This window comes from Phocoena phocoena, chromosome 11, assembly GCF_963924675.1.
Source record: "Phocoena phocoena chromosome 11, mPhoPho1.1, whole genome shotgun sequence".
NCBI classification, from domain to species: Eukaryota; Metazoa; Chordata; class Mammalia; order Artiodactyla; family Phocoenidae; genus Phocoena; species Phocoena phocoena.
In genome coordinates this window covers 72,686,222-72,708,389 of record NC_089229.1, presented here as the reverse complement: position 1 = coordinate 72,708,389, position 22,168 = coordinate 72,686,222, and the positions used below count along the sequence as shown (strand labels likewise).

Here is a 22,168-nt window from a genome sequence, read left to right as displayed (position 1 = left end):
CTTTGGAGAAATGTCTGTTTAGGTCTTCTGCCCATTTTTGGATTGGGTTGTTTCTTTTTTTAATATTGAGCTGCATGAGCTGATTGTAAATTTAGGAGATTAATCCTTTGTCAGTTGCTTCATTTGCGAATATTTTCTCCCATTCTGAGGGTTGTCTTTTCATCTTATGGTTTCCTTTGCTGTGCAAAAGCTTTTAAGTTTCATTAGGTTCCATTTGTTTATTTTTGTTTTTATTTCCATTTCTCTAGGAGGTGGGTCAAAAAGGATCTTGCTGTGATTGATTTATGTCATAGAGTGTTCTGCCTATGTTTTCCTCTAAGAGTTTTATAGTGTCTGGCCTTACATTTAGGTCTTTAATCCATTTTGAGTTTATTTCTGTGTATCGTGTTAGGGAGTGTTCTAATTTCATTCTTTTACATGTAGCTGTCCAGTTTTCCCAGCACCACTTATTGAAGAGGCTGTCTTTTCTCCATTGTATATTCTTGCCTCCTTTATCAAAGATAAGGTGACCATATGTGCGTGTGTTCATCTCTGGACTTTCTATCCTATTCCATTGATCTGTATTTCTGTTTTTGTGCCAGTACCATACTGTCTTGATTACTGTAGCTTTGTAGTATTGTCTGAAGTCAGGGAGTATGATTTTTCCAGCTCTGTTTTTCTTTCTCAAGATTGCTTTCGCTATTGGGGATCTTTTGTGTTTCCATACAAATTGTGAAATTTTTTTGTTCTAGTTCTGTGAAAAATGCCATTGATAGTTAGAGATGGATTGCACTGAATCTGTAGATTGCTTTGGATAGTATAGTCATTTTCACAATGTTGATTCTTCCAATCCAAGAACATGGTATATCTCTCCATCTTTTGTATCATCTTTAATTATTTTCATTAGTGTCATAGTTTTCTGCATACAGGTTTTTTGTCTCCTTAGGTAGGTTTATTCCTAGGTATTTTATTCTTTTTGTTGCAATGGTAAATGGGAGTGTTTCCTTAATTTCTCTTTCAGATTTTTCATCATGAGTGTATAGGAATGTGAGAGATTTCTGTGGATTAATTTTGTATCCTGTTACTTTACCAAATTCACTGATTAGTCCTAGTAGTTTTCTGGTAGCATCATTAGGATTCTCTGTGTAGAGTATCATGTCATCTGAAAACAGTGACAGTTTTACTTCTTTACTGATTTGGATTCCTTTTATTTCTTTTTCTTCTCTGACTGCTGTGGCTAACACTTCCAAAACTATGTTGAATAATAGTGGTGAGAGTGTGCAACCTTGTCTTGTTCCTGATCTTAGTGGAAATGGTTTCAGTTTTTCACCATTGAGAATGATGTTGGCTGTGGGTTTGTCATATATGGCCTTTATTATATTGAGGTAAGTTCCCTTATGCCTACATTCTGGAGGGTTTTTATCATAAATGGGTGTTGAATTTTGTCGAAAGCTTTATCTGCATCTATTGAGATGATCATACGGTTTTTCTGCTTCAATTTGTTAATATTGTGTATCACATTGATTGATTGCATATATTGAAGAATCCTTTCATTCCTGGGATAAACCCCACTTGATCATGGTCTATGATCCTTTTAATGTGCTGTTGGATTCTGTTTGCTAGTATTTTGTCGAGGATTTTTGCATCTATGTTTATCAGTGATACTGTAGTTTTCTTTTTATGTGACATCTTTTTCTGGTTTTGGTATCAGGGTGAGGTGGCCTCATAGAATAAGTTTGGGAGTGTTCCTCCCTCTGCTGTATTTTGAAAGAGTTTTGAGATGGATCTGTGTTAGCTCTTTTGTAAATGTTTGATAGAATTTGCCTGTGAATCCGTCTGGTCCTGGGCTTTTGTTCATTGGAAGATCTTTAATCACGGTTTCAATTATGTTACTTGTGGTTGGTCTGTTTATATTTTGTATTTTTCCTGGTTCAGGCTGTGCTTTTCTAAGAATTTCTCCATTTTTTCCAGGTTGTCCATTTTACTGGCATATAGTTGCTTATAGTAATCTCTCATGATCCTTTGTATTTCTGCAGTGTCAGTTGTTACTTCTCCTTTTTGATTTCCAATTCTGTTGATTTGAGTCTTATCCCTTTTTTTCTTGATGAGTCTGGCTATGGTTTATCAATTTTGTTTACCTTCTCCAAGAACCAGCTTTCAGTTTTATTTATTGATCTTTGCTATTGTTTCCATCATTTCTTTTTCATTTATTTCTAATCTGATTTTTATGATTTGTTTCCTTCTGCTAACTTTGGGGTTTTTTTGTTCTTCTTTCTCTAATTGCTTTAGGTGTAAGGTTAGGTTGTTTATTTGAGATGTTTCTTGTTTCTTGAGGTAGGATTGTATTGCTATAAACCTTTCTCTTAGAACTGCTTTTGCTGCATCCCATAGGTTTTGGGCCATTGTGTTTTCATTGTCATTTGTTTCTAGGTATTTTTTGATTTCCTCTTTGATTTCTTTGGTGAACTCTTGTTTATTTAGTAGTGTGTATGTATATTTTACTGTTTTTTTCCTGTAATTGATATCTGCTCTCATAGTGTTGTGGTCGGAAAAGATACTTGATACGATTTCAATTTTCTTAAATTTACCAAGGTTAGATTTGTCACCCAGGATATGATCTATCCTGGAGAAAGTTCCATGAGCCCTTGAGAAGAAAGTGTATTCTGTTGGTTTTGGATGGAATGTCCTGTAAATATCAATTAAGTCCATCTTGTTTAATCTCTCATTTAAAGCTTTTGTTTACTTATTTATTTTCATTTTGGATGATCTGTCCATAGGTGAAAGTGGGGTGTCAAAGTCCCCTACTATTATTGTGTTACTGTTGATTTCCCATTTTATGGCTGTTAGCATTTGCCTTATGTATTGAGGTGCTCCTATATTGGGTGCATAAATATTTAAAATTGTTATATCTTCTTCTTGGATTGATCCCTTGATCATTATGTAGTGTCCTTCTTTGTCTCTTGTAATAGTCTTTTTTTTTAATTTTATTTTTTTTTAAATCTATATTGGAATATAATTGCTTTACAATGGTGTGTTAGTTTCTGCTTTATAACGTAGTGAATCAGCTCTCTATATACATATATCCCCATATCTCCTCCGTCTTATGTTTCCCTCCCACCCTCCCCATCCCATCCCATCCCATCTTGTAATAGTCTTTATTTTAAAGTCTATTTTGTCTGATATGGGAATTGCTACTCCAGCTTTCTTTTGATTTCCATTTGCATGGAATATATCTTTCCATCCTCTCACTTTCAGTCTGTATGTGTCCCTAGGTCTGAAGTGGGTCTGTTGTACACAGCATACATATGGGGTTTGTTTTTGTATTCATTCTACCAGTCTATGTCTTTTGGTTGGAGCATTTAATACATTTACATTTAAGGTAGTTACTGATAGGTATGTTCCTATTACCATTTTCTTAATTGTTTTGGGTTTGTTCTTATAGGTCTTTTCCTCCTCTTGTGTTTCCTTTCTAGAGAAGCTCCTTTAGCATTTGTTGTAAAGCTGATTTGGTGGTGCTGAATTCTCTTAGCTTTTGCTTGTCTGTAAAGCTTTTAATTTCTCCTTTGAATCTGAATGAGATCCTTGCTGGGTAGAATAATGTTGGTTGTAGGTTTTCCTCTTTCATCACTTTAAATATGTCCTTCCACTCCCTTCTGGCTTGCAGAGTTTCTGCTGAAAGATCAGCTGTTAGCCTTATGGGGATTCCCTTGTATATTATTTGTTGCTTTTCCCCTACTGCTTTTAATATTTTTTCTTTGTTTTAATTTTTGATAGTTTGTTTAAAATATGTCTTGGCATGTTTCTCCTTGGATTTATCCTGTTGGGACTCTCTGCACTTCCTGACTTGATTGACAATTTCCTTTCCCATATTAGGGAAGTTTTCAACTATAATCTCTTCAAATATTTTCTCAGTCCCTTTTTTTTCTCTTCTTCTTCTGGGACCCCTATAATTTGAATGTTGGTGTGTTTAATGTTGTCCCAGAGGTCTCTGAGACTGTCCTCACTTCTTTTCATTCTTTTTTCTTTATTCTGCTCTGCAGTAGTTATTTCTACTATTTTATCTTCTAGATCACTTATACATTCCTCTGCCTCAGTTATTCTGCTATTGATTTCTTCTAGAGAATTTTTGATTTCATTTATTGTGTTGTTCATCATTGTTTGTGTGCTCTTTAGTTCTTCTCGGTCCTTGTTAAACGTGTCTTGTATTTTCTCCATTCTATTTCCAGGATTTTGGATCATCTTTACTATATGACTCTGAATTCTTTCTCAGGTAGACTGCCTATTTCCTCTTCATTTGTTTGTTCTGGTGGGTTATTACCTTGCTTTTTCATCTGCTGTGTATTTCTCTGTTTTCTCATTTTGCTTAACTTACTGTGCTTGGGGTCTCCTTTTCGCAGGCTGAAGGTTCATAGTTCCCGTTATTTTTGGTGTCTGCCTCCAGTGGGTAAGGTTTTTTCATTGTGTTGTGTAGGCTTCCTGGTGGAGGGGACTGGTGCCTGTGTTCTGGGAGATGAGGCTGGATCTTGTCTCTCTGGTGGGCAGGACCACATCCGGTGGTGTGTTATGGGGTGTTTGTGAACGTACTATGATTTTAGGCAGCCTCTCTGCTACTGGGTGGGGTTGTGTTCCTGTCTTCCTAGTTGTTTGACATAGGGTGTCCAGCACTGTAGCTTGCTGGTCATTGAGTGGAGCTGGGTCTTAGCATTGAGATGGAGATCTCTGGGATAGCTTTCGCCATTTGATATTATGTGGGGCTGGGAGGTCTCTGGTGGACCAATGTCCTGAACTTGGGTCTCCCACCTCAGAGGCTCAGGCCTGACACCCGGCCGGAGCACCAAGACCCTGTCAGCCACACAGCTCAGAAGAAAAAGGAGAAAAAAAAAAGAAAGAAAAAAATAAATAAAATAACATAATTTAAAAATATATGTTATTGAAGATTAAAAGAAATAGAAAAGTAATTAAAAAAAGAAAGAAAAAAGAAGAGAGCAACTGAACCAAAAAACAAATCCACCAATGATAACAAGTGCTAAAAACTATACTAAAAAACAAAACAAAACGGATAGACAGAGCCCTAGGACAAATGGTAAAAGCAAAGCTATACAGACAAAATCACACAAAGAAGCATACGCATACACACTCACAAAAAGAGGAAAAGGAAAAAATATATAGACATTTATATATATAAGAAAAAAAGGAAGCGAACAACCAAATCAATAAACGAATCTACCAATGATAAGCTCTAAATACTAAATTAAGATAAATATAAAACCAGAAACAAATTAGATGCAGAAAGCAAACCCCAAGTCTACAGTTGCTCCCAAAGTTCACCACCTCAATTTTGGGATGATTCGTTATGTATTCAGGTATTCCGCAGATGCAGGGTACATCATGTTGATTGTGGAGATTTAATCCACTGCTACTGAGGCTGCTGGGAGAAATTTCCCTTTCTCTTCTTTGTTCTCACAGCTCTTGGGGTTCAGGTTTGGTATTGGCTCTGCCTCTGTGTGTAGGTTGCCTGAGGGCATCTGTTCCCTGCCCAGACAGGATGGGGTTAAAGTAGCAGCTGATTAGGGGGCTCTGGCTCATTCAGGCTGGGGAAAGGGTGGGGTACGGAATGCGGGGTGAGCCTGCAGCAGGCAGAGGCTGTCGTAATGTTGCAACAGCCTGAGGTGCACCGTGTGTTCTCCCGAGGATGTTGTCCCTGGATAACAGGAGCCTGGCAGTGGCGGGCCGCACAGGTTCCCAGGAGGGGAGGTCTGGATAGTGACCTGTGCTTGCACACAGGCTTCTTGGTGGCTACAGCAGTACCGTTAGTGTTTCATGCCTATCCCTGGTGTCTGCGCTGATAACCGTGTCTCACGCCTGTCTCGGGAGCTTGTTTAGGCGGTGCTCTGAATCCCCCCTCCTTGCGCACCCTGAAACAATGGTCTCTTGCCTCTTAGGCAGGTCCAGATTTTTTCCCGGGCTCCCTCCTGGCTAGCTGTGGTGCACTAGCCCCCTTCAGGCTGTGTTCACGCAGCCAACCCCAGTCCTTTCCCTGGGATCTGACCTGTGAAGCCCGAGCCTCATCTCGCAGCCCCCACCCGCCCTGGCAGGTGAGCAGACAAGCCTCTCAGGTTGGTGAGTGCTGGTTGGCACCGATCCTCTGTGCGGGAATCTCTGCACTTTGCCCTCTGCACTCCTGTTGCTGCGCTCTCCTCTCTGGCTCCAAAGCTTCCCCCCGCCCACTCCCCCTCTGTCTCCACCAGTGAAGGGGCTTTCTAGTGTGTGGAAACTTTTCCTCCTTCACAGCTCCCTCCCAGAGGTGTAGGTCCCGTACCTATTCTTTTGTTTCTGTTTTTTCTTTTGCCCTGCCCAGGTACGTGGGGAGTCTCTTGCCTTTTGAGAAGTCTGAGGTCTTCTGCCAGCATTCAGTAGGTGTTCTGTAGGAGTTATTCCACATGTAGATGTATTTCTGATGTATTTGTGGGGAGGAAGCTGATCTCCATGTCTCACTCCTCTGCCATCTTGAAGGTCCCTCCCAGCATGGTTTTATTTCTTTCTGTATCTGTCTCTCTGCACCTCCCTCACTCTCTCCCTTACTATTTTCCCTTTTTTCCCCTACCTTCCCTCAATTAACCTTTTTTACACCTCTCTGTTTTACTTTATTCTTTTTGCTTAACAAAAAATAATGTAACAAATATCTATATTCTTTCTTCATATAATTGATAACTTGTAGTGTTTTATGAAGAGGTTATGACCTACTGATTTTCTTTTTAGTACGTAGCTATAATGGCAACTAATAGTGTTCATTCAGACTTTTATTGAAAGAGATGGTTGTGGTATGTGACTTTAAAAATCCATTTTCTAGAATGAAATAATAATTGTTAAAAGGATGAGCCTCATTCCCATTTCCCCACTCCCAATTCTCTGGTAGTTAAAATTTCAAGGCAATATTAGAAAAACTCTTAAAGTTATTTTTTATAAAGTACATATAAATTTCATGAAGAAACTGGCTTTTGAACGGGGTCTTGAAGGTACTGAAAGTTCTGAATAAAAAAATGTGGTGGAAGAAGTATCTATATATGAAGAAGAGTAGCATATATTTTATTTTTTTAAACATCTTTACTGGAGTATAATTACTTTACAGTGTGTTAATTTCTGCCGTATAACAAAGTGAATCAGCTATATGTATACATATATCCCCATATCCCCTCCCTCTTGCTTCTCCCTCCTACCCTCTCTATCCCACCCCTCTAGGTGGTCACAAAGCACCAAGCTGATCTCCCTGTGCTATGCAGCTGCTTCCCACTAGCTATCTGTTTTACATTTGGTAGTGTATATATGTCAGTGCTACTCTCTCACTTCGTCCCAGCTTACCCTTCCCCACCGAGTCCTCAAGTCCATTCTATGCATCTGTGTCTTTATTCTATCTTGTCCCTAGGTTCTTCAGAGCCATTTTTTTTTTAGATTCCATATATATGTGTTAGCATATGGCATTTGTTTTTCCCTTTCTGACTTAGAGAAGCATATATCTTAATTTGGTTGGGTGTTGGAATACATGAAGTGGAAGAATGGAAAACAAGGTTGAAATCTAAGTGATGGACAGGCTATGGAAGTCCTGTCCCTAAGTAATAATCAGTGCTGCATTTTATTGTGCTTACCATTATAGTAAAATATATTGGAGAATATTTGCATAAAATCCAGGAGACTTCAAAATATAAATCTGGTAGTTAGGTATATATTTAATATTGCAGTAGACAAAGTAGCTAATGACTTCTGGGGATTCATATTTTATATATGGCAAGGTGTTTTAATTATGTGGACTTTTCCTTTTTTGTTAGACATGAAATTCCACATAGTTTCCTACATTATATAGGGGTATTGTTCTCCCATTGTTACTATCTTTATTTTTCTCTAGCTTTATTGAGTTAATAATTGACAAATAAAAAATATAAGATATTTAAAGTGTATAACATGATGATTTCATATATGTGTACATTGTGAAAGTAATCCCCTCATCAAGTTAATAACTATATCCATCACCTCACAGAATTTATTTTTGAATTTTATTATATTTATTTTTTATACAGCAGGTTATTAGTTATCTATTTTGTACATGTTAGTGTGTATATGTCAATTGTCAATCCCAATCGCCCAATTCATCCCACTACCACCAACCCCCCCCCCACCTTCCCCCCTTGGTATCCATATGTTTGTTCTCTACATCTGTGTATCTATTTCTGCCCTGCACACTGGTTCATCTGTACCATTTTTCTATGTTCCACATATATGCATTAATATACGATATTTGTTTTTTATATTTTTGCCTTAATTCACTCTTTATGACAGTCTCTAGATCCATCCACGCCTCTACAAATGACCACATTTGATTCCTTATTATGGTTGAATAATATTCCATTGTATATATGTACCACATCTTCTTTATCCATTCATCTGTCAGTGGGCATTTAGGTTATTTCCATGACCTGGCTATTGTAAATAGTGCTGCAGTGAACGTTCAGTGCATGTGTCTTTCTGAATTATGGTTTTTATTGGGTATATGCCCAGTAGTGGTATTGCTGGGTCATATGGTAGTTCTATTTTTAGTTTTCTAAGGAAACTCCATACTGTTCTCAATAGTGGCTGTATCAACTTATATTCCCACCAACAGTGCAAGAGGGTTCCCTTTTCTCCACACCCTCTCCAGCATTTGTTGTTTATAGATTTTCTGATGATGCCCATTCTAACTGGTGTGATGTGATTCCTCATTGTAGTTTTGATTTGCATTTCTTTAATAATTAGTGATGTTGAGCAGCTTTTCATGTGCCAGTTGGCCATCTGTATGTCTTCTTTGGAAAAATATCTGTTTAGGTCTTCTTCCCATTTTTTGATTGGGTTGTTTCTTTTTTTAATATTGAGCTACATGAGCTATTTATATATTTTGGAGATTAATTCTTTGTCCGTTGCTTCATTTGCAAATATTTTCTCCCATTCTGAGGGTTGTCTTATCGTCATGTTTATGGTTTCCTTTGCTGTGCAAAAGCTTTTAAGTTTTATTAGGTCCCATTTGTTTATTTTTGTTTTTATTTCCATTACTCTAGGAGGTGGATCAAAAAAGATATTGCTGTAATTTTTGTTAAAGAGTGTTCTTCCTATGTTTTCCTCTAAGAGTTTTATACTGGCGGGTCTTTCATTTAGGTCTTTAATCCATTTTGAGTTTATTTTTGTGTATGGTGTTAGGGAGTGTTCTAATTTCATTCTCTTACATGTAGCTGTCCAGTTTTCCCAGCACCACTTACTTAAGAGGCTGTCTTTTCTCCATTGCATATCCTTGCCTCCTTTGTCATAGATTAGTTGACCATAGGTGTGTGGGTTTATCTCTGGGCTTTCTATCCTGTTCCATTGATCTATATTTCTTCTTTTGTGCCAGTACAATATTGGCCTGATTACTGTAGCTTTGTAGAATAGTCTGATCAGGGAGTCTGATTCCTCCAGCTCTGTTTTTTTTACCTCAAGACTTCATTGGCTATTTGGGTCTTTTGTGTCTCCATACAGATTTTAAGATTTTTTGTTCCAGTTCTGTAAAAAATGCCACTGGTAATTTGATAGGGATTGCATTGAATTTGTAGATTGCTTTGGGTAGTATAGTCATTTTCACAATATTGATTCTTCCAATCCAAGAACATGGTATATCTCTCCATCTGTTTGTGTCATCTTTGGTTTCTTTCATTAGTGTCTTATAGTTTTCTGAATACAGGTCTTTTACCTCCTTAGGTAGGTTTATTCCTAGGTATTTTAATCTTTTTGTTGCAATGGTAAATGGGATTGTTTCCTTAATTTTTCTTTCTGATCTTTCATTGTTAGTGTATAGGAATTCAAATGTTTTCTCTGCATTAATTTTGTACCCTGCAAATTTACCAAATTCATTGATTAGCTCTAGAAGTTTTCTGGTGACATCTTTGGGATTCTCTATGTATAGAGTCATGTCATGTACAAACAGTGACAGTTTTACTTCTTTTCCAATTTGTATTCCTTTTATTTCTTTTCTTCTCTGATTGCCATGGCTAAGACTTCCAAAACTATGTTGAATAATAGTGGACATCCTTGGGCTTCCCTGGTGGCGCAGTGGTTGAGAGTCCGCCTGCCAATGCAGGGGGCACGGGTTCGTGCCCCGGTCCGGGAAGATCCCACATGCCGCGGAGCGGCTGGGCCCATGAGCCATGGCCGCTGAGCCTGCGCGTCCGGAGCCTGTGCTCGCCAACGGGAGAGGCCACAACAGTAAGAGGCCCACGTACGACACACACACACACACACACACACACACACACACACACACACAATACTGAACATCCTTGTCTTGTTCCAGATCTTAGTGGAAATGCTTTCAGGTTTTCACCTTTTTTTTTTTTTTTTGCAGTATGCGTGCCTCTCACTGTTGTGGTCTCTCCCATTGTGGAGCACAGGCTCCTGATGCGCAGGCTCAGCAGCCATGGCTCATGGGCCTAGCTGTTCCGTGGCATGTGGGATCTTCCCAGACCGGGGTACGAACCCATGTCCCCTGCATCGGCAGGCAGACTCTCAACCACTGCGCCACCAGGGAACCCCCAGTTTTTCACCTTTGAGAATGATGTTTGCTGTTGGTTTGTGGTATATGACCCTTATTATGTTGAGGTAGGTTCCCTCTCTGCCCACTTTCTGTAGAGTTTTTATCATAAATGGGTGTTGAATTATGTCAGAAGCTTTTTCTGCATCTATTGAGATGATCATACTGGTTTTATTCTTCAATTTGTTAATATGGTGTATCACATTGATTGATTTGCATATATTTAAGAGTCCTTGCATCCCTGTGATAAATCCCACTTGATCATGGTGTATGATCCTTTTAATGAGCTGTTGTATTGTTTGCTAGTATTTTGTTGCAGGTTTTTGCATCTATATACATCAGTGATATTGGTCTGTAATTTTCTTTTTTTGTAGTATCTCTGTCTGGTTTTGGTGTCAGGGTGATGGTGACCTCATAGAATGAGTTTGGGAGTATTCCTTCCTCTGCAATTTTTGGAAGCGTTTGAGAAGCATGGGTGCTAGCTATTCTCTAAAAGTTTGATAGAATTCACATTTGAAGCCACCTGGTCCTGGACTTTTGTTTGTTGGAAGATTTGTAATCACAGTTTCAATTTCATTACTTGTGATTGGTCTGTTCACATTTTCTATTTCTTCCTCATTCAGTCTTGGAAGGTTATACCTTTCTAAGAACTTGTCCATTTCTTCCAGGTTGTCCATTTTATTGGCATAGAGTTGCTTGTAGCAGTCTCTTATGATGCTTTGTATTTCTGTGATGTCCATTGTAACTTCTTTTTCATTTCTAATTTTATTGATTTGAGTCCTCTCAGTCTTTTTCTTGATGAGTCTGGCTAAAGGTTTATCAAGTTTATCTTCTCAAAGAACCAACTTTTAGTTTTATTGATGTTTGCTTTTGTTTACTTTCTTTCTATTTCATTTATTTCTGATCTGATATTTACTATTTCTTTCCTTCTACTAACTTTGGGTTTTGTTTGTTCTTTCTCTAGTTCCTTTAGGTGTAAGGTTAGATTGTTTACTTGAGATTTTTCTTGTTTCTTGAGGTAATCTTCTATTACTATAAACTTCCCTCTTAGGACTGCTTTTGCTGCATCCCATAGGTTTTGGATCGTCATATTTCTGTTGTAATTTGTCTCTAGGTATTTTCTGATGTCCTCTTTGATTTCTTCAGTGATCTCTTGGTTATTTAGTAATGTGTTGTTTAGCCTCCATGTGTTTGTGTTTTTTACGGTTTTTTCCCTGTAATTGATTTCTAATCTCATAGCGTTGTGGTCAGAAAAGATGCTTGATATGATTTCAATTTTCTTAAATTTACTGAGGCTTGATTTGTGACCCAAGATGTGATCTATTCTGGAGAATGTTCTGTGCGCACTTGAGAAGAAAGTGTAATCAGCTGTTTTTGGATGGAATGTCCTATAAATATCAATTAAATCTATCTAGTGTATTGTGTCATTTAAAGCTTCTGTTTCCTTATTTGTTTTCATTTTGGATGATCTGTCCATTGGTGTAAGGAAGGTGTTAAAGTCCCCTACTATTATTGTGTTACTGTCGATTTCCTCTTTTATAGCTCTTAGCATTTGCCTTATGTATTGAGGTGCTCCTATGTTGGGTACATATATGTTTATAATTGTTTTATCTTCTTCTTGGATTGATCCCTTGATCATTATGTAGTGTCCTTCCTTGTCTCTTGTAACATTCTTTATTTTAAAGTCTATTTTATCTGATATGAGTATTGCTACTCCAGATTTCTTTTGATTTCCGTTTGCATGGAATATCTTTTTCCATCCCCTCACTTTCAGTCTGTATGTGTCCCTAGGTCTGAAGTGGATCTCTTGTATACAGCATATATATGGGTCTTGTTTTTGTATCCGTTCAGTGAGCCTGTGTCTTTTGGTTGGAGTATTTAATCCATTCATGTTTAAGGTAATTATTGATATGTATGTTCCTATGACCATTTTCTTAATTTTGGGGGGTTTGTTTTTGTAGGTCCTTTTCTTCTCTTGTGTTTCCCGCTTATAGAAGTTCCTTTTGCATTTGTTTTAGAGCTGGTTTGATGTTGCTAAATTCTCTTAGCTTTTGCTTGTCTGTAAAACTTTTAATTTCTCCTTTGAATCTGAATGAGATCCTTGCTGGGTAGAATAATGTTGGTTGTAGTTTTTTCCCTTTCATCACTTTAAATGTATCATGCCACTCCCTTCTGACTTGTAGAGTTTCTGCTGAGAAATCAGCTGTTAACCTTATGGGAGTTCCCTTGTATGTTATTTGTCCTTTTTCCCTTGCTCCTTTCAATAATTTTTCTTTGTCTTTAATTTTTGTCAATTTGATTACTATGTGTCTCAGCATGTTTTTCCTGGGTTTATCCTGCCTGGGACTCTCTGCACTTCCTGGACTTGGTTGGCTATTTCCTTTCCCGTGTTCGGAAAGTTTTCGACTATAATCTTTTCAAATATTTTCTCGGGTCCTTTCTCTCTCTCTTCTCTTTCTGGGACCTCTATAATGTGAATGTTGTTATGTTTAATGTTGTCCCAGAGGTCTCCTAGGCTGTCTTCATTTCTTTTCATTCTTTTTTTTTTTTATTCTGTTCCTCAGCAGTGAATTCCACCATTCTGTCTTCCATGTCACTTATCTGTTCTTCTGCCTCAGTTATTCTGCTATTGATTCCTTCTACTGTATTTTTCATTTCAATTATTGTATTCATTTCTGTTTGTTAATTCTTTAATTCTTCTATGTGTTTGTTCTTTAATTCTTCTAGGTCTTTGTTAAACATTTATTGCATCTTCTCAATCTTTGCCTCCATACTTTTTTTTTTTTTTTTTTTTTTTTTTTTTTTTGCGGTACGTGGGGCTCTCACTGTTGTGGCCTCTCCCGTTGTGGAGCACAGGCTCCGGATGCACAGGCTCAGCAGCCATGGCTCATGGGCCCAGCCGCTCTGCGGCTTGTGGGATCTTCCTGGACCGGGGCACGAACCCATGTCCCCTGCATCAGCAGGCAGACTCTCAACCACTGCACCACCAGGGAAGCCCTGCCTGCATTCTTTTTCCGAGGTCCTGGATCATCTTCATGATCATTATTCTGAATTCTTTTTCTGGAAGGATGCCTATCTCCACTTCTTTTAGTTGTTTTTCTGGGGTTTTATCTTGTTCCTTTATTTCGTACATAGTCCTCCACATTTTCATTTTTTCTCTCTTTCTGTGAATGTGGTTTTCCTTCCACAGCCTGCAGAATTGTAATTCTTCTTGCTTCTGCTATCTGCCCTCTGGTGGATGAGGCTATGTAAGAGGCTTGTGCAAGCTTCCTGATGGGAGGGACTGGTGGTGGGTAGAGCTGGGTGTTGCTCTGGTGAGCAGAGCTCAGTAAAACTTCAATCTGTTTGTCTGCTGATGGGTGGGGTTGGGTTCCTTCCCTGTTGGTTGTTTGGCCTGAGGCAACCCAGCAATGGAGCCTACCTGCTCTTTGGTGGGGTTAATTGCAGACTCTGGGGGGGCTCATGCTGAGGAGTACTTCCCAGAACTTCTGCTGCCAGTGTCCTTGTCCCCACGGTGAGCCACAGTCACCCCCCGCCTCTTCAGAAGACCCTCCTACACTAGCAGGTAGGTCTGGTTCAGTCTCCCATGGGGCCACTGTTCCTTCTCCTGGGTCCCAATGCACACACTACTTTGTGTGTGCCCTCCAAGAGTGGAATCTCTATTTCCCCCAGTCCTGTCAAAGTCATACAGTCAAACCCTGCTAGCCTTCAAAGTCTGATTCTCTAGGAATTCCAACCCCAGGTTGGGAAGCCTGACACGCGGCTCAGAACCTTCACTCCAGTTGGTGAACTTCTGTGGTATAAGTGTTCTCCAGTTTGTGAGTCGCCCACACAGCAGTTATGGGATTCAATTTTATTGTGATTGCGCCCCTCCTACCATCTCATTGCAGCTTCTTCTTTGTCTTTGGATGTGGGGTATCTTTTTCGGTGAGTTCCAGTGTCTTCCTGTCAATGATTGTTCAGCAGTTAGTTGTTCTTCTGGTGTTCTCGCAAGAAGGAGTGAGCACATGTCCTTCTAATCCGCCATCTTGAACCAATCTTTTTTTTTTTTTTTTTGGTGAAAGCATTTAAGTTCTCCTCTCTTAGCAAATTTCAGTTATACATTACAATGTTATCAACTATAGTTACCATGGTATACATTAGATCCTCAGACTGTAGTCATCTTGTAACTGAAAATCTGTACCATTTTTACAGAGCTTTCCCTATTTCCACCACCCTTCAACAACCACTTTTCTATTCTGTTTCTGAGTTTGACTTTTTTGTTTAGATTCCACATATAAGTGTTACCATGTGGTATTTGTCTTTCTCTGGATTATTTTACTTATGCTAATGCTCTCCAAGTTCATCCATATTATTGCAAATGACATGATTTCATTCTTTTTAAAGGCTGAATGACTTTCCATTGTGTATATATATACCACATTTTCTTGATCCATTCTTTCATTGATGAACACTTAGGTTGTTTTTGTATCTTGGCTATAGTTAATAATGCTGCTATGAACATGTGACTAGAGCTTTCACTTTGAGATATGGATACATATCTTTGGATACATACCCAGAAGTGGTATTGCTGGATCATGTGGTAGTTCTATTTTTAATTTCTTGAGGAAACTCCATACTGTTTTCCATAGTGGCTGCATCAATTTACATTCCTACCAACAGTTTGCAGGAGTTCCTTTTTCTCCACATCCTCCCCAGCATTTATCTTTTTTATTTTTGATAAAAGTAATCCTAAGTGTTGTGTGGTGATAAATCATTGTGGTTTTGATTTGCATTTTCTTGATAATTGGTGATATTGAGCACTCTTTCATGTACCTGTTGGCCATTTGTATGTCTTCTTTGGAAAAATGTCTATTTAGGTCCTTTGCCAATTTTTAAGTTGGGTTATTTGGTTTTTTGCTATTGAATAGTATGAGCTCCTTACATATTTTAGATATTGACCCCTTATCAGATATAAGATTTGTAAATATATCTTCCCATTCCATAGGCTGCCTTTTCATCTTGTTGATGCTTTCCTTTACTGTGCAGAAGCTTTCTAGTTTGATGTAGTCTTACTTACTGATTTTTGCTTTTTTTCCTTATCTTTTTGGTGCCATATCCAAAAAATCACTACCAACACCAATATCAAGGAGTTTTTTCTCTGATTTCTTCTAGGAATCCTATGATTTCAGGTCTCACATTCCAGTGTTTAATTCATATTGAGTTAATTTTTGTGTATGGTGTAAGATAGTAGTTTAATTTTATTCTTTTGCACATGGCTGTGCAGTTTTCCCAACACCATTTATTGAAGAGACCATCCTTTCCTTATTGTATATTCTTGATTGTCATAAATTAATTGACCATATGTATGTACGTTTATCTCTGGGCTGTCTTTTCTGTTCCATTGGTCTATGTGCCTGTTTTTATGCCAGTACCATACTGTTTGATTACCATAGCTTTGTAATGTTGTTTGAAATCAAGCAGTGTAATGCCTCCAGCTTTGTTCTTTCTCAAGATTGCCTTGGCTATTTGGGGTCTTTTGTGGTTCCATACAAATTTTAGGATTATTAGTTCCATTTCTGTAAAATCTTTCACTGGAATTTTGATGGGGATTGAATTGAATCTGAAGATCACTTTGAGTAGTATGGACATTTAAATGATATTAATTATTTTAATCCATGAGCACTGAATATCTTCCTATTTAGCTGTGTTTTCTGCAATTTCTGTCATCAGTGTCTAATAGTTTTTAGTATACAGATGTTACATCTCCTTGGTTAAATTTATTTTGCTGCCATTGTTAATGGGATTGTTTTCTTAATTTCTCTTTCTGATAGAGTGTTGTTAATGCATAGAAATACAAGTGATTTTTGTACATTGATATTGTATCCTGAAACATTACTGAATTTTTTAGTTGTAACAGTTTCTGGTGGAATCTTTAGGGTTTTCTATCTATAATATCATGTTATCTGCAAATAAAGACAATTTTACTTGTTCCTTTCTAGTTTGGATGCCTTTTATTTCTTTTTCTTGCCCAACTGCTCTGGCTAGGATTTCCTTACTGTGTTGAATGAAAGTGGTGAGATTGGGCATCCTTGTTCCTGATCTTAGAGGAAAAGGTTTTAGTGTTTCACCATTGAATATTAGCTGTGGGTTGGAGTGGTAGATATGGAGTCCAAACCCTTTGCTCCTCAGGGAGAAGCTAGGATTTGGGGTTCTCTCCCAACTGTATGGCATTGTGCTAGGGTAGGGTTTATGGTAACAGTGTGTCTCAGCCTTTCCTATTCATTTTAATGCGGAAATTTTATCATTTGTCCAATGTGCAGGAGTCACTCACCTAGTTTCTGTATCTCTTTCATAGGCAATGCTCCAAGTGTAGCTGTACACTGGGTGTATCTGTGTGAAGAGGGAAGCTTAAGAACCTCTTATATTGCCACTGTAAGGGAGCAAAATCTTCTACGCCAAAATGTCTCTTTGGCATGTGGATTATTTCAAGCTGAAAACATTCTAGGCCCAAAAGACTCAGGAAGAAACATTGACCTTTCTCCTAATTGCCTAAAAGAATTCAGATAGACAGCCTGTTCCCAGAACAGAGCTATCATCAGAGATATCAGCAAATATCGCCTAGGTGTGGTGTGGGAAAATTGGCAGGGCCTACAGATCAGAGTCCACTCTGTGTCCCATTGTCTACATGGCCCAGCAAACATTTATGTACCAAACATTTGCTTTTCCATCTCCATATGAATTGCCTTTCTTCCCTTTGAAGTCCCAAACCACTACTCCCAACATCCTCTTTTGTCTTTAGCTGAAGATGGTATTAAAGGTGAGGACTGCGCCCTGGTGGCGCAGTGGTTGAGAGTCCGCCTGCTGATGCAGGGGACATGGGTTCGTGCCCTGGTCCGGGAAGATCCTACATGCCGCGGAGTGGCTGGGCCCATGAGCCATGGCCACTAAGCCTGCAAGTCTGGAGCCTGTGCTCCGCAACTGGAGAGGCCACAACAGTGAGAGGCCCACGTACCGGGGAAAAAAAAACAAAAAAAAAAGGTGAGGACTTCAGCCATTTTGGTGAGTTACTCAGTTTTCCTGGATCTCTCTCATGTATACATGTTATTAAACTTCTGTTATTAAACTTCTCCTGTTAACGTATCTCATGTCAATTTAATTCTTAGACCAGTTATAAGACCCTAGAAGGGCAGAGGAAAATTTCTTCTTCTCTGACACAATCTTGGTTAACCCTTGGGGGCAAAAACCAACTTTGCTCTCTTATTTTAATGTTAATCTAAGCAAAACCATTAGAAGCAACTATTAGGAATATATATATATACCTCCAACATGCACACACATAAATATATACATACAAATCCATACCTGACATAGCCAAATAAAAAATCACTTTTTGATTGTCAACTATTTTAACTTTATTGTACAACATATCTTCAGTGGACTTTGTACCCTTTGGCAGCCCAACATCTGAATCTGAGCACCTTGTCTATGCCTTAGGTATTTCTCACTTTATGAATTTTGATGATAGGCACAGCCCACCTACCTCTATAGAATCCGGAAAAAAAAAAAACCCAGATACCTGTTTCAGCCTGTTTTGCTGCTAGTGAATGGGCATGTGATCTAAGCTCAGACTTTGATGTACTTGTCCTGTACCTTGAATCAGAGGTTAGTGACCCAAAGAAATAAGACCTACAGGGCACCTATTGTAGTTGCAGGCAGTTGTAGGATCTGCAACAGCATTGAGTTTTCAGGGTTAGTGATGCCAGAAGAGGTTGTTGTTCATTGTCCAGGTGTAGAAATTGTGCAGTCAGTGGTGTCCAGTGTTTGCCAGTGCCAGCAGTGGTGTCTTTATGAGACTAATCATGGCATAATTTTGACTGTGACCCCACAGCTGTCTCAACTTCCTTGTTCTTGCCAGTTGCCAAATCTGCTTCCTCAGCCCTCTTGGCAGGTCTATTAGCTATCCAATTTCCCTTTTTTTTTTCATATATCAGTACTCAAAGAGAATTCATTTATTTTTTATTTTTATTTTTTAAACATCTTTATTGGAGTATAATTGCTTTACAATGGTGTGTTAGTTTCTGCTTTATAACCAAGTGAATCAGTTATACATATGCATATATCCCCATATCTCTTCCCTCTTGTGTCTCCCTCCCTCCCACCCTCCCTATCCCAGCCCTCTAGGTGGTCATAAAGCACCGAGCTGATCTCCCTGTGCTATGCAGCTGCTTCCCACTAGCTAGCTATTTTACATTTGGTAGTGTATATATGTCCATGCCACTCTCTCACTTTGTCCCAGCTTACCCTTACCCCTCCCCGTGTCCTCAAGTCCATTCTCTAGTAGGTCTGTGTCTTTATTCCCATCTTGCCCCTAGGTTCTTCATGACATTTTTTTAGTTTCCATATATAGTGTTAGCATAAGGTATTTGTTTTTCTCTTTCTGACTTACTTCACTATGTATGACAGTTTCTAGATCTATCCACCTCACTACAAATAACTCAATTTAGTTTCTTTTTATGGTTGAGTAATATTCCATTTTATATATGTGCCACATCTTCTTTATCCATTCATCTGTTGATGGACACTTAGGTTGCTTCCCTGTCCTGGTTATTGTAAATAGAGCTGCAGTGAACATTATGGTATATGACTTTTTGAATAATTGTTTTCTCAGGGTATATGCCCAGTAGCAGGATTGCTGAGTCATATGGTAGTTCTATTTTTAGTTTTTAAGGAACCTCCATACTGTTCTCCATAGTGGCTTACATTCCAGCTTACAGCTTACATTCCCACCAACAGTGCAACAGGGTTCCCTTTTCTCCACACCCTCTCCAGCATTTATTGTTTGTAGATTTTTTGATGATGGCCATTCTGACCAGTGTGAGATAATATCTCATTGTAGTTTTATCCAATTTCCTTTCAATTTATTTTCTGTTTAAATTAACCAAAGATGCTTTCATTTCTTTTAACTAAGAATCCAAACTGATGCAATATTCTTCTTTAATATAGGTAATTGAAAGTGACTATATCCAGTAAAACATTTAGACATAGAGTACTTACTGTTTACTAGCATTGGGTACCTTAATAATAGTTTAAAAAGTTCTGTTTAAGAAATTACCTTTGACTTATACATCAGGATCCTTTTTTACTTTCACTGTAGTTTAGTGATTAGTAAGCTGATCTAGCAATTGGTCTTGAATTCCTAATTAATTTTTTCTTAGGCAAATAGGAACAGGGATTATGTAGTACATAGAATTTGGTGAAAGTCATAAGATGATGTCCTGGATAATGGAAAATCAGCCTGCAATAAATTCAGTTGGTTTATGCATATATTAAGACTGTATTTAGACTTTGACTTATCCCTAATTCTATTGATCTTTATAATGTGGGAACTGCTTATACAATTGATATTTCTTTTTTCTCTTTATAATCTGGATTGTTTAGTGTTATTGCAGCCTCTATCATACTTCTTATATTTCTGACTTTGAAAAGTCACTTTTCTCTCTGTGCCAAAGTTTTTTAAGTTTTGAAATGATGGAGAATAAACTAATCCCAAAGGTCCTCTCTAGCCTTAGCATTTAATGAGTTGATGAAGTGTAATTTGTTTCCGTTTTCTTTTCTAAAGTTTGAATGCCAACAGTACACTTATGCTGCATGGAGCAGAATAGTTTGGATTTATTGTTCAGTGACCTCAAAATGGTCAATTTAAGACAACTATTGGGAAATACGTTAAAGAACAAGTTCAGTAAGTGGCAGAGGACTTCCCTGGTGGTGCAGTGGTTAAGAATCCACCTGCCAATGCAGGGGACACGGGTATGATCCCTGGTGCAGGAAAATATGACATGCAAGAGCAACTTAAGCCCATACACCACAACTACTGAGCCTGTGCTCTAGAGCCCGTGAGCAACAACTACTGAGCCCATGTGCCACAACTACTGAAGCCCACCCGCCGTAGAGCCCATGCTCTAGGCCATGCTCTAGCCCATGCAAGGAAAGCCACCGCAATGAGAAGCCTGCGTACCACAACGCGGAGTAGCCCCTGCTCACTGCAAATAGAGAAAAGCCTGCACATAGCAACGAAGACCCAACACAGCCAAAAATAAATAAATTTATTAAAAAAAATAAAGTGGCAGAGTCTGGGGATATTCAGTAACTGTCATTCATGTAGTTTATGAAAATCATTTGGAAAAATGAACAGCTTTGTATATTAACAGTTGGCATACTTGGCAGGCAGTAAAAGGCACTGGTTAAAAATTTTAAAGCTAGATTTCTTGGATTTGAATCCTGGTTCTACCACTTATTAGCAGTATGACCTTGGGCAAATTACTTAACTTCTCTGTGTCTTAGTTTCTTCATCAGTAAAATGGGGATAAAAATAGAACTTACCTTATAGATTTGCTATGAAGATTAAATGAGTTTATACATGTAAAGATTCTGGAGTATCTAGAATGGTACAAGATTTATGGTATTCATTTCTGACAATTTCATTTTCATGTTATTATTACATAATCTCACATAGCTAAAATACATTTTGTTATTTTACTTATAATTCTTGCACAAATCTTGAATTTGAGAGTATAGTTTCATGTATATCCAAAAGATATATTGTGTAGATCTGACTCTATTATCAATGTTTTATAGTGTTCTGCTATTATTAATAGAGCAAATATTTTATAACTGTTAAATACTGCATTACCATTGGGATTCAGTGCAGTTTTTGGCACAAAGATTATGTGGTTTGAAGCACATCCATAATGAATAGCTGTTTTTTAAAGAAGTTGTGAGGTTTCAGGTACACATAGCTGATATATTAATGTAACTGAAGTTGCTCTAATAATAAACTTAACATTTCCTTAGATCCTATATAGATTTTGATCTTCTCTCTATTCCATGTTGATTTCAGTAGAATATTGAAATACAAGGAAAGGCAAAGAAAATAGCAGTGTTGACCAAGAATATTGCTATCAGATGAGAATGTTTCAGTGATACATTCTTTCCAGTGCATTTATTTCTCTACTTATCTTGTTTTTTTATAACAGGTTTATTTTATGCTTAATTATTCATCATAGGTCTAGAGTCTTTTTTATTAGTTCTTGGATTTTCTATCTGGGAAAATTTTGTGAAGCAGTATATATACTTTACAGATAATTTAAGAACATTTTCACAGTTGTCACTACACTTTTAGATTTTAATTCCAAGTCTTCAGCTAAAATGGCAGTTGTTTCAGAGACTATTTCTTTAATTATTATATGTTTTATCATGCTTCCCTTTTCAGGACCAGAGTTCTGATCAAGCAGGAAAGGAGAAAGCAAAAGGTAAAGAAAAAATATTTTTATTGTGTCTTATAGCCTTATGAGAACAGTGATCTTTTGGAGCACTTTTCCAAGGTTGATAAATTCACCTGAGTGAAACTGGAAGACCATCTTTCTTTAGTCTTCTTCCTTCTTGTAGATAGCTTAATTAGCTACCCATTTTGCTCAGGCAGAGAGTTAAGGATCATGTTGATTCTTGTCATCTAGTTCCAATATATCCCAAGTCTGATCAATTCTCACTAACTGTACTGTTAGCCCCCTGATCCACATCATTATCATTTATTGCCCAGAGTACTATAATGACCTTATAACCTAT

General features: G+C 37.9%; 1 protein-coding gene across 1 annotated transcript in view; it reads left to right on the top strand.

Annotated features, from left to right (window-relative positions):
* Nucleotides 1-21,822: 21,822 nt before the first annotated feature.
* REDIC1 (regulator of DNA class I crossover intermediates 1) overlaps nt 21,823-22,168 on the top strand; it is a 71,407-nt gene continuing 71,061 nt past the window's right edge. The window contains 1 exon segment of the mRNA XM_065888107.1: nt 21,823-21,855. The gene's annotated coding sequence lies outside the window, so the exon portion shown is untranslated.